Here is a 12,019-nt window from a genome sequence, read left to right as displayed (position 1 = left end):
TACGAGCATTGCCCCAAACCCCTCAAGTGGCACACCCTACAATACCAGCGAAACATTGCACCAGTGTGTCTATTCTGCAGGGTGCTTGACGGCTCTCTGGACAGCACTCATCTTCTTCAGTTCGCCTGAACAAGCGTTCAGCACAGCCGATCCCCATCACGCCTGTATGGCCCTACACCACAACTCCATGGCATACAGAGCTTTCTACCCCCCCCCCCCCCCCCCGGCCATTCAGACTCCCCTTCCTTGCGACCAGACTGAATTGGCACTCCTGTGTCTTGTGCACCCGTTGACTGTGTGCATGTATGCCGTGATGTGGGATTGAGCAATGTGTGTTTGCGTGTGTGTGTGCACGTGGAGAGGAAGAGGGTGTCTTCTGCAACCTGCAAATTCCTGTTCTAGATGGCTGGCTATCAGAAGCTCTAACATACCGGCATCAGCCTATCTTTAGTCTAGAGTGTCATGTTACCACTAAGATTATTATTATTATTATTATTATTATTTTTATTATTATTAGAATCATCACGACGATCACATTGATTCTGTTGAAGCCAGCGTGACACATAATTCAAAATATTTCTGGAGCTTCGTGCGCTCTCTCTCTTTTAGAAAGAGTGCCGAAGATGTTTGTCTTCTTGATGAAAATGGTGAAGTCTCGAATACTGCTGATGCCTTTGCAGAACATTTATGTTCGCTATATGGTGTGAAATATGCTTCAAGTAACCTTCCTTTAGTCTGGCACGGTGTGTACTCTATCAGTCAATGAAAACCTTATTTTCAAGTGTATGAAGTGCCTCAAACCTGCCCTTTTAATTATGGGGTTTTACGTGCCAAAACCACTTTCTGATTATGAGGCATGCCGTAGTGGAGGGCTCCGGAAATTTCAACCACCTGGGGATCTTTAACGTTCACCGAAACCTAAGTACACGGGTGTTTTCGCATTTCGCCTCCATCGAAATGCGGCCGCCATGGCCGGAATTCGATCCCGCGACCTCGTGCTCAGCAGCCTAACACCATAGCCACCGAGCAACCACGGCGGGTAAACCTGCCCTTTCTTGTGGTGCTGATGACATTTCTTCCGCAGAGCTTAAGACGTGTGGAAGCATACTTGTTCCCTGTTCTCACAAGCATATTCAATAGTTCCCTAAAGTCTAGTACGTTTTCTAGCACTCGGAAGGCAGCATGGACATTGCCCGTGCACAAATCGGATGCTAGATGTGCGGTTCCTAACTGCCAGCTTATATCTATCCTCTGCAGTGCGTCAAAAGTATTTGAATCGGTATTGGATTCCTTGCTCTCTGTTAGTGCTAAGAGCGTTTCAATAAATCAACAGCATGGCTTTGTGTGCCGACGACTGAAATCTATTTGAGACTGTCAACAGTGTTCACCACTGCATAGAGCTCCAATAAGAAAATTTTTCACTCTCAAACTGCTGCCGAAACAACAGGTACTCTTAAATGCTTCTAATACATGGCATTAAAGGGACACCAAAGGTTACTATGAAGTCAAGTTAAAGTGATAAGGCAATGCTCCGGAACGTCTAAGGCGTCAATATAATCGCGGACAGAGCTTTAGTAACCGAGAAATTGAGGTAAATGCATGTCACCATTTGAGACCCCCCCCCTCCCCCCCCCCCCCCGACATTCCGGTACTAGCCCGATGACGAAGGCACTCCTCAGCATAATTTATGTCACTAGTACTCAACTACTCGTAATAAGAAGATCATTTTATTTTGTTATGAGACGGAAGAAAATGCTACTTGTCTACTTCCGTTCGATTCTAAAAAAAATAACATTTTAACGTTACCCTTCAGTAGTATGGGCGGTCGAAAGGTTTCCTTTTCGCTCGACTCCGCGCACTCGACTCCGCGCCGCGCGCGCTCTGGTTTCAGTTGTTTCGTTATCGCGTCGTGCTGCGCTGGTTCTGCTGGCTCGCGAAACGTGCATTTGGAACAAGCAGCGAGAATGCCACGTCCATGTGATGTCGTGAGATGCGTGAACGGTCCGAGGAACTTGGCCAAGGGCAGTTGCAGCGGCGAATCCAACGTTACTTATCACTGTGTGCGAACGAGCGAACCGCTCCGAAGTGGTTAAGTGCCGTACCTCTGCCACAGCGCGTTGGCAAAGAGCCGAAAAATCGCATAGTGCGCTCGCTGCACTTTCTCTCAGAGGATTACGAGTTCAACGCCGACTTACTGAAGTCGTGAGGAGCACCTTTCCAAACAATGCTTTCCCGTAGCGCTGTTCCGTCGGTCTTACCTGCATTCTCCAAAGCGCAAGAACAACTGCAGGTCGAAGACGGGGTGGTGAGTGCGGCATTTGGTTCTCACGAAGGAAAAGCTACAAAGGTGCGAATATGTACAGCCATGACATACAGTTGCCGTCATAGCAGTACGCAACGACGCCGGCAGCGCGAGTCTTCAGCAGCAGGTCACGTTCATCAGTGCCTAAATCGTTGAAGTCGAGCCCAGCATTGACAATGTGTGCAGACAATGTGTCGTTGTCAGGGTCGTCCATTGCAACGAGCGTCAAAGTTGGCGTCATAACATAAAGAACCATTTGATCGTCGCGCGCTTTCCCTTCCGCTAACCACCATAGTTCCGCTTTCGCGCTGCTGTCGGCTCTGTCTTGGCTCTGTTTCTCGCCGCGCGTTTGCGTTTTGCGCAGAAAAGCCGTAGCACCGTCTGCGGGCGCCGTTTTACTCGCCGATGGCGCAACGTCACTATGAGACCATGACTTCACCACTCCTCGATCGGAGTGCGGGTGATTTGAACTACGCTAGAGGTACGCGGACGCTTCAAAACGCATTTTCTCTTAAAATAAGTCTCTTCGTCGCATGAAACAACCGTTTCGAGGTTTCTGGGATGATATTTCAACAGTCCGCGTTGACGTAATGTTAACCTTTAGTGTCCCTTTAAGTTATATGCGAAAAACATACCATGTGAAATTTTCATACACCCTACGGGATGGTCCACTCCTTAGGGTCGATGAAATGAAAGATCTTAGTGTGTACTTCGACAAAATGCTAAGCTTCTCTTCACATTGATAATTACTCAACCTGCCCTTCACGCTCTTAGGATTGCATGCCATATGTTGCATGATTTCCACTCACCTGTTGTGTTTCTGAAATTCTGCTGTGTGCCTTCCACTACTAGAGTATGCCTCTGTAGGAGGGCGTCCAACGTGCAAATGTGATTCTGACCTCTTTGAACGCACCCAGAATAACTTGATATCTATCTTGAAGCAGCACTTTTTGCCATTCTGGCGACCATAGTTGACCCTTCTCAAGTACGCCTCAACTCATACCTGTAGATTCAAGACTTAATTAATCACACCTTTTGTTTCTGTATAAGGCAATCCATGACATTATACATTCCCCAAAACTTCTTGATCATATGCATTTGTTCGTGCCGCAACAGTGTACCAGGAAGAATGCCACATTCTTTGCCTGGCCTTGTTGCAAGACTGTGCTATATATGACTCGACTCCAAAACACATAATTAGAACTGGCACTGTATTGACACACTTCAGAGTTCATTTCCTGTGTTTTGTGCATCTATAGATAATCATGTATGATTAACTTTCTTTTACTCTACCTCGTTTTCTTTTTTCCCTTTTGGTTTATCTATCTTGCATTTTTTATTCTACCACAATTATGTTTTCTGTTCATTTTGCCTCACATATTGCTCGTTAAGTGCACCAGTACGAAGTCTCCCTAGCTGTTCCTGGGCGCTATAATAAACATTTGAATGATTGATTATCATCGTAGTATATTATCGTGCTCTTTAAGTATGCACTGGTATATTATTTCAGTGCAGTGGCTTTCGCTCAGTTAAAAAAGGCATGCATAAGAAAGTCCAATAATATGCTATGTGTCTGATCATATGGATTGTGCTATTAATTTCTTCTGAGCTTTAATAATGGCTGGCTACTGTATCCAGTGTTGTGCAATAAAATAATGTCACAGCAAATAGTGCTTGCCTCACAGAACAAATTGAATATATCTTTCTCAGTGAAAACATCATAGCAGGCGGAAAACAATAAACTGTCTTTTTTTGTGGTAACGACGTGTATAAATTGTGCAAATAACCTGTTTATATATATATATTTCTTATATTATGCAAGTGAGCTGCCCCATACATTCGAATAAGCACTTCAATAGTACGACTTGGCAAAGGACAACGAAAGACCTCTCTTAAAACCCTCCAATTCTCAAGCTTGTATTATCTGACGTTATGTCATTTCATTAATGTCCAGAAAGACAAACTTGACATGTTGAAACCAGTTAAAACAGAACATGGAATTTACACTGTGAAAATGTTTTCTAGCAATACACTCAATGTAATAATAATAATAATATTTGGGGTTTTACGTGCCAAAACCACTTTCTGATTATGAGGCAGGCCGTAGTGGAGGACTCTGGAAATTTTGACCACCTGGGGTTCTTTAACGTGCGCCTAAATCTAAGCACACGGGTGTTTTCGCATTTCGCCCCCATCAAAATGCGGCCGCCGTGGCCGGGATTCGATCCCGCGACCTCGTGCTCAGCAGCCCAACACCATAGCCACTGAGCAACCGCGGCGGGTTACACTCAATGTGAAGGCCTCCCAATGCACTGTTGATGCATCAAGCCAACCTAGAATAATAATTGAGGTGCTACATTGGAAAAGTTTGACAGAATCAAGAATCGAGAGGAGACAAGCTACTAATTACGTAAATTTTAGCTATTCTAGAAGTTTTTTGTTTGTGAGTGCTACAGGTGTTTCATTTCTTTTTTGCTGATTTTCTCAGAGCCAACTTTTTCACGTTTCTTTCATGCACCAACAAGCAAAACCATGGCGCTATAACGTAAAACTATTCCAAACTTTTCTATTCCAATTCTGCAATCAGCCCACCGCGATTGGTCAAAACTTTTTTGGACCACCCCACTTCACCTGTCTGTCACGCAACGTCACGAAAACCGCGATAGCTCCCCATCTGATATGATGTGTACACACTGATTATGCATTATTTGACCGAACAAAACAAAAATAGTTAATTGTGATTCGATGCCTTTTTGGCATTACCCCTCGGTTATTGGTCAAAAGTTTTCGGGCTGCACCCACTTCACCTGCCTCTCACGCGACCACAAAACCACAAAAACTCACTGCTTCAAAGTGACGTGTACGCGATAAAGATGCATTAATATGCCGAACAAAACTGAATTTTGTTCTGAATAGCGGCAGGCTGCCCCGTTCCGAAAGGAATAAAAGATGGCTGCCGCCGATCGCTCCGGCACTGGCTACTCGCTTCTAACGCAGAGCATGGGTTTATTTGCGTGTAATAAAGCTTTTTGCGTGGCCGTGTAACATTTTCGACAACTTTCGGCACGTTTATGACCTCGTTCTGCCAATTCTTCTTTGCTGAGGATCCGTTTTAGCATCATTATTAGGCTTCCGTTGCATGCCGCCGCGATTGTCGACGAGTCACCGCAAGCTAAGTAAGCGAAAGCGGACCAATCGCAGACGTCGGCACCACCCTCTTCATCCGGCTATCGATATTCAGTTCAGTGGCTCGGCCCCATCGGATCCCTTTCCACTTGAGCATGGTCCTCACCTCTTGTGAGCCAATTAGATAAGACAAGCCGCTCAGTGCAGGCAATGTTATTCGTTCTTCAAGCAAACAAATGCGACCTCCTGTGAACAAGGAGAGGGTTTGATTGGTTTGTTCAGACAACCCTGCGGGTGACTGCCCGATGCTTGTGTCGGCGGTTACGCAATTTGACGTAAGGAAATTGGAATAAAACCATAATGGCATAGTTTTACGTTATACGGCCCCATATTGACGCGGATACTTTATCTTTATCCGGTGACCGTATTTCACTGGCTAAAAAAATGTTAAATATTATCGCTTGGCGTAGGATGCGCCTGAACGTATCGGACGTTTGCGAATGTTATCGATGGTTGTGTCGGTTGGCTGTTGTCGACGAACCTTGCATAATCAGATTGCATACGCGACACGAATTCTGTAGTAGTTTCTGCAAGAGGCACGGGAACCAGCGAATACGCTGGAACTTTCGACGACTGATGTTTATGCAAACCGACGCGCTTGACCCCCTAATAAGATTTTCGACGAATGCCGACATTGCTCGCCACTATCGTTGCGATTTTCACCGCCATTACTACGTGACAATATTTCAAACACAGGTTTTTTCAATGATACTTTGCACGCCTAATTCTTACATAGTTGGCTGTGCAATGAGCTACCAAAAATTAAATGGTACAGCAGTTGTTCATATGATATGGCATCGTCGTACAGGTGCTTGCAAAGCGATCATGTCAGACGACGCGATGTCAAAGCGATCATCAGGCAGACGACGCGCGAGCGCTGATATCGATATTTTGTGCACTATTGCTACTTCAAAGATAAAAAAAAACTGTCGCGGCAGGCGTACATATTCAAACGTGTTTTTCATATCTGAAAGAGCATACAGACCACTAACTTATTGTTTCAAGCTTAGTTTACAGCAGACTGTTTTAGGCCGGACTTTGACGGATGAAGACAAAATAGTCCAGCAACAGTGCGCCGCAACCGAGGAGCTTCGGCGCGCGTCAGAGCTTCTGTCCAGTGGTTGCGTGCCCTCTTCCTCCGACCAACGCGAAGTGAAGCGTTTGCTTATCGGCGCGTGCAGAAGCTTGCCGACGCGTGCCAGTGGTTCCGCCGCTTGCGAAAAGGCACATCGCCGAAAAAGAAAGCGAGGAGAAAAATAAAAGCGAAGGCGGGGCCCGTGACATATGTGTCTAGTGATCCTCGAGGTCCGGCATGGGGAACGCAGGGAAGGAATTTCGCTTGCGAAGGCTAGAAGGGGCGAGTGGAGAGGGAGTCTCGCTTGCAGTGGATCCCGCCTGCTGAAATCATGGATTCGCGGCACTGAAATATTTTCTATCTCGTCTATTAATGAGCTGACCTGAAAAAATTTTGCGGCAGAACGCTCCCTAGAGGACACGTAACAACTTCCAGAGTATAACCAAAATATTCTACGGGGCCTGGTGAGGGGCCCTTTGAGAACTTTTTGGCTAAGAAATCGCGTACGTAGAGCGCAGCTTAGTAATTATGCCCTATAGTCTGTCTGTGTTTCCAGTGCTAATGCACCTCCTTTGTGGGTGCAAGATTACTGCAAACGAATTCGCTCTGAAGTTTCCGCCACTATTCACCCAGCGATGAAACTGTATACTTAAGGCTTGTCTGACAACACTGCCTATGCCATCGCCGTAGACTATTTTTCAAATGTGGACCCGTATCTAATGGAGAGTGGAAATTACATAAGCCTGCACCCTGCCCGCTTCTACGTGCACGTACCACAGTACACAATCTGTGAGGATGAGCATTGGTTCACATCATTGCGCGACTGCTCGAACTACGTTCTAGGTTCGAATGTATCTAATATTCGACCCACTACCAGCCTTACGCTATGGTTCGAAACAGTTTGTTAATATTTTGATACCGTATGGTATGTGCTATTCAAAATAAAATAAATTAAATTAATATCTTGCACAATTGCCAATGCTTGATCGGGAGAATTGCTAATACGCCAGCAATCACAACGATGAGACCTTGTAGTGGATTATGCTTCCCAATGCTGGACACAAATATTGAGTAGCTTTCGAGACATTGATCGAAGCTATTGAGCAATTAGGCTCTGCATCTGCAGAATACTGACCTCGATCACACTGGCGGCAGCGCATGTGTAGCGATAAGTTTGCACTAGGCCGAAAATTCGAAGATTATGCAAAGGGTTGTTATTTGAATCATTCGATAAAATCTGTAGCGGTGTTCATCTTTTCTTGTTTTATAGGAACAAGTGGCCATCCTGAGAATTGTTTGCTTCCGTATTCTGCAAGAATCCGTGAGCGCGCGGGGGCCACGGGGGTAGGTAATATGTGAGGAGCAGTTGGCGAAGTTTGTCGAGAATATTAAAAAAACTTCGAGAACACTGTTCTCGTAGTTTCGTGAGGAGCTTAGTGCAAACGCTTATATAGTGCCTTGATAAGCGGCCACATTTGCTGAGGCGAAGATAGCGCTGACGTGAGACTGAGTAGATCCGCGAAACAAAGGTGTATTGGTACAGCTGCGACTGTCCAGCGTAAAGAAAGGCAGACGTCGCAGTCCTGCCTATCACGATTTGACACGCTGTATAAATCATGTGCCCGTACAGCCATGAAGCTCCGAAGGCAAGGCCTTGTAATACTTCACTTCTCTACGGGCACATCTTGAGCAACAGCGCATACTTTTGCTTATGATCGCAGTCATCGAAGTGAAGGAAAAATATATTGGGAGGTAGCCATCCCTATGGCCCCTCCTGTGTTTTTCCTCACGAACAATGGTGCATATCAAGGTCTGTGTGTCAGTCCCAGCTGAAAGTGGAACGTCACATGTATCAGATGGTAGACGATTGAATTACAACTCTTCAATTAGCTGTCATGTAGTGATGGCATCTTGTACAGTAGATGGATTATGAGATACCATCACGGTGCAAGTGGGGGAACTTCGATCCCTTTTATGATGTGTCGAATGCGGTCACTTTGCGGCATAGTAGAGTCGATGTGCGAAGAAAGCGCAAAGTGTGTCGTCTTTGTTGGGGGCGCTGGATTCTCTGGCTGATTGCAAACTGGTGGTGACGTTTCTTTTCGCGACCTCCCCGCCTTTGGTTGCAGCGCCACGAAGTTGACGCAGATTGTGTGCAAAAGTTTCCCAGTCGGGAAGCTCAGCTTGATGATTGAGGAACAATGGCTCAGCGACGTCTCAGAGGTAGAAAATGACATTGCGAAGCTTTCGCAAATTGTCCCACATGGTGAAGTCACTGGCGTGGCCATAGCTGGCGATGCAGTCCTCTACGTCATCTTCCTGGAGTCCAGCAAAAACTGGGGACTGTGTTGCTGACCCATGTGAACGGAGGCGGTTGTGCAGAGGTGTGGGGGCCTGATGATGCTGGTTGTTCGTCTTGGGACATCACGGAGGACGTCTGAGGTAAAAGGCAACCTTAGTGGAGCTTCAGTGATGAACGGCGAGAGGTTGGGGGAGATGCTTTTGGCCTCCACCGCGTTTTATCCCCTCAGAGTATGCTTATTCCCGCATATCTACCACTCCTGAGGCACCTGTTTTATTCTATCGCCTTCCAGAGAGCGGGAGTGGATGCACCTAATGAGGATGGTATGTACAGATAAAGATGAGGATAGTTATGAACAGTTCTCACACTAAGTACAATCTGCCTGTTGCGGTTCAGGCATACGTTGGGTAATGTTTCTTGACGATGTAGGGCATTGCCACTAATGCAGAATAGTGCACGCGCTTTCGTTGTCGAGTCCATGCTGGCGAGAGAACGAAAGCTCTTAACTTGTTAAAAGAAGACGTTTCATAGCATTTGTACTTTCAAAGTACGGTTCAGTTAAAGATGCGCACGACACCGATCGCCTATCGATACCTGCATTTAGTGCGACGGCTGGCGGAGGTTTATCCGGACGAAAGCGGAGGTTAGTGCACTAGTATTCAAGAGATCATGGGCTTATTTAACAAAGGACAGAATATTCCACACTGCAGCGGCAATTTAAGAACGCGTATACAAACATGGCAGGCAAAAAATGCAACCCGCGCTACCGCAGCAGGTAAATGAGCAGCTCACCGCTACCAGCACTTCAAGCGACACAATGTGGTCGCCTTAGTATCACTGTTTATTGACGGGCTATTCATTATAAGCTGAGATACGTTCTGTTGCCCTCGCCTTCTTACTTATGTGAAAACCTTATATGTGGCCGCAGTTATGTGCTGCGATTTAAAAAAGCGTACAGGATGTCTAGCTCATTGCAGCGCCATGATCGAGAAAAATGGCTTGTACACGCCTCTTCGTCGCCTTCAGTGAGGAATGCTTCGATGGTTTCACGTGCTGCCTGGACCGTTTTTTCAAATATTGACACGTGCACTTGTTTATTTTTAATCGGTGATCCCGTCTCACTGTCTAACAAATGTTATCGCTCAGCGCAGGGCTCATCAGCATGTATACGAATTTTCTGGAATGTTATCGATGGTTCTATCCACTGTCTGTTGCCAATGAACATTGTGTAGTTTGATTTGCATGTATGCGCGACGCGAATTGGGTAGTACTTTCTGGAAGACACCCGGGCATCAGCGATTTCTCTGGAACCTTCGATGACTCATGTATAAAAGCCTACGCGCTTCCCCTACTGATCAGATTTCGACGATCGCCGACCATGTTCGTCGCTATCGCTGTGCTTTGAGTGAAACTTGCTTTTGTGGGCACAAGTGCGCCCAATAAAACGTTAGTTTCGTCATTCACAGATTTGCAGCTGCATCATTCACCGTCACTACTACGTGACAATACAATCTTGCTTTTGTGCAACCTTGAAGAACAGCAACACTAAAATATGTCTCGGTATTTTCGCCCACGAGAGAGAACACATATTTACTAAACTATTTATAAGGTCTTGAAGCAGTGCTATAAGTTAAGGTTATAGAGCGCTCCTGCTTGGCAGTAAGCAGATGACGGACGAATTTGGTTCTCGAAGAGGCTAGGATTGCTCGCTTTGGCAAGCCAAGTCACCACAATATGTCATAAGAAGTAAGTGGCCTTGCGGCGTGTCGGCGCTTCTATAAGGGGCGAGTGTGTGCAAAAAATTGAGGCCACGGAGCCGCCCATTTGGTAAGGCTTATTTGGGGCTGCTTTATTTCATGTACTACAAAGCCACTGAGTAAACTGCATGCTTCTCGCCATGAGCCTGCGTTTCAACCACGAATCAGCACTGATTGATTACTGTCGCAGCAGTTATAACAGCAAGTTTTGACCGCCACCACTAATATATCTCAGAAGCCTTGTTACCTTCATGAAAGAGCGTTCATCAAGAAAGGGGATGTCGGCCAGTCGACACACCTAATAAGCTCACCCGCATCACCTAGGAATTCACAAAACTGCCATTTGCGTACGGTAATTTGAACATCCTGGTTGCTGTGGCAGGCACTGATACGCAGCTCTGACCCAGCCGTCCAAAAGTGGGTGGCGGCCTGGGCGTGGAGGACGCCAGCGCCAAGGGGGTTCTGGCTGTGTAAGTCAGCACTCATACCTACAATTATTTTTACAAAGTTACCACCACTTACAATATCACCACTTAAATTATCGTTAACGGCTTTTGAAACAAGGAACAATAGCAGGAAGAGTGACGTCCATTCAGCAGCACTCAAGTGAAGCCATGCGAAACACGGGAATAGCTCGTCACGAAGCTCGAAAAAATAACTAGTGTGTTTACGAGCACAAACTAAACTGTTAATGCAGCATTGAATAAACTATGACAACCTAACTACAAAGCTCAACACAGGCTGCCATGTTTCGATGTAACGTCAGACAAGAAAGAGGATTGCAACTCACGGAGAAAGCGTGAAACAACGCAAAATGAGTATAGCACAGCCAGGCACATTATGGCAAGATATAGTATTTGAACGCCTTGCGTTAATGTAAGCGGATATAGAAGTACGTGGCCTTTCGCCATGGTATTTATCGTATTCTGCGTGCTTTTTTTTTATAGATGAACAATGGGACACACAAGTCCAAATACAAGAAAGGGGCTGACAGATGTCCTCCTATCGAAACGTTGGCCAGCCTTTCTGAGGCACCTTATCCCTGTTTACGAACTTTATACCACAATGGACATACAAGTGGTTTAAGTGCACCTTAAAAGAGCAGGCACTATATATCTTGTGTCTCTCTGGAAATGCGATATGTACTCGTGAAATGTGCGAAGTTCAGGCAAGGGCAAGCACGCATTATTCATGTGTTTTTTTTCCAGGGTCAGCTTCATGAGTAACAACAAAATAAACGCACAAAATCTCAATCCACCGTGTTCTTGCAACTTTTGTCAGTGTTTCGACAAAGCTTTATCAGCTTTCAGCAGCGGGCGAACATGATAGCACAGTAAACGCCCTAGCTACGGTAGAATAACTTCGGTGGAATAACTGGCGCTTATCAGGTTTTGTTT

General features: G+C 45.9%; 1 long non-coding RNA gene across 1 annotated transcript in view; it reads right to left on the bottom strand.

Annotated features, from left to right (window-relative positions):
- Positions 1–11,503, bottom strand: part of LOC142577960 (uncharacterized) — a 31,165-nt gene extending 19,662 nt beyond the window's left edge. The window contains exon 1 of the long non-coding RNA XR_012827117.1: positions 11,413–11,503. This is a non-coding gene — a long non-coding RNA (uncharacterized LOC142577960). The remainder of the gene's footprint in view (positions 1–11,412) is intronic.
- Between the last annotated feature and the right edge of the window lie 516 nt (positions 11,504–12,019).

This window comes from Dermacentor variabilis, chromosome 4 (genome assembly GCF_050947875.1).
Source record: "Dermacentor variabilis isolate Ectoservices chromosome 4, ASM5094787v1, whole genome shotgun sequence".
In the NCBI taxonomy this organism is placed as follows: Eukaryota; Metazoa; Arthropoda; class Arachnida; order Ixodida; family Ixodidae; genus Dermacentor; species Dermacentor variabilis.
This window is presented reverse-complemented; position numbering and strand designations above follow the sequence as displayed.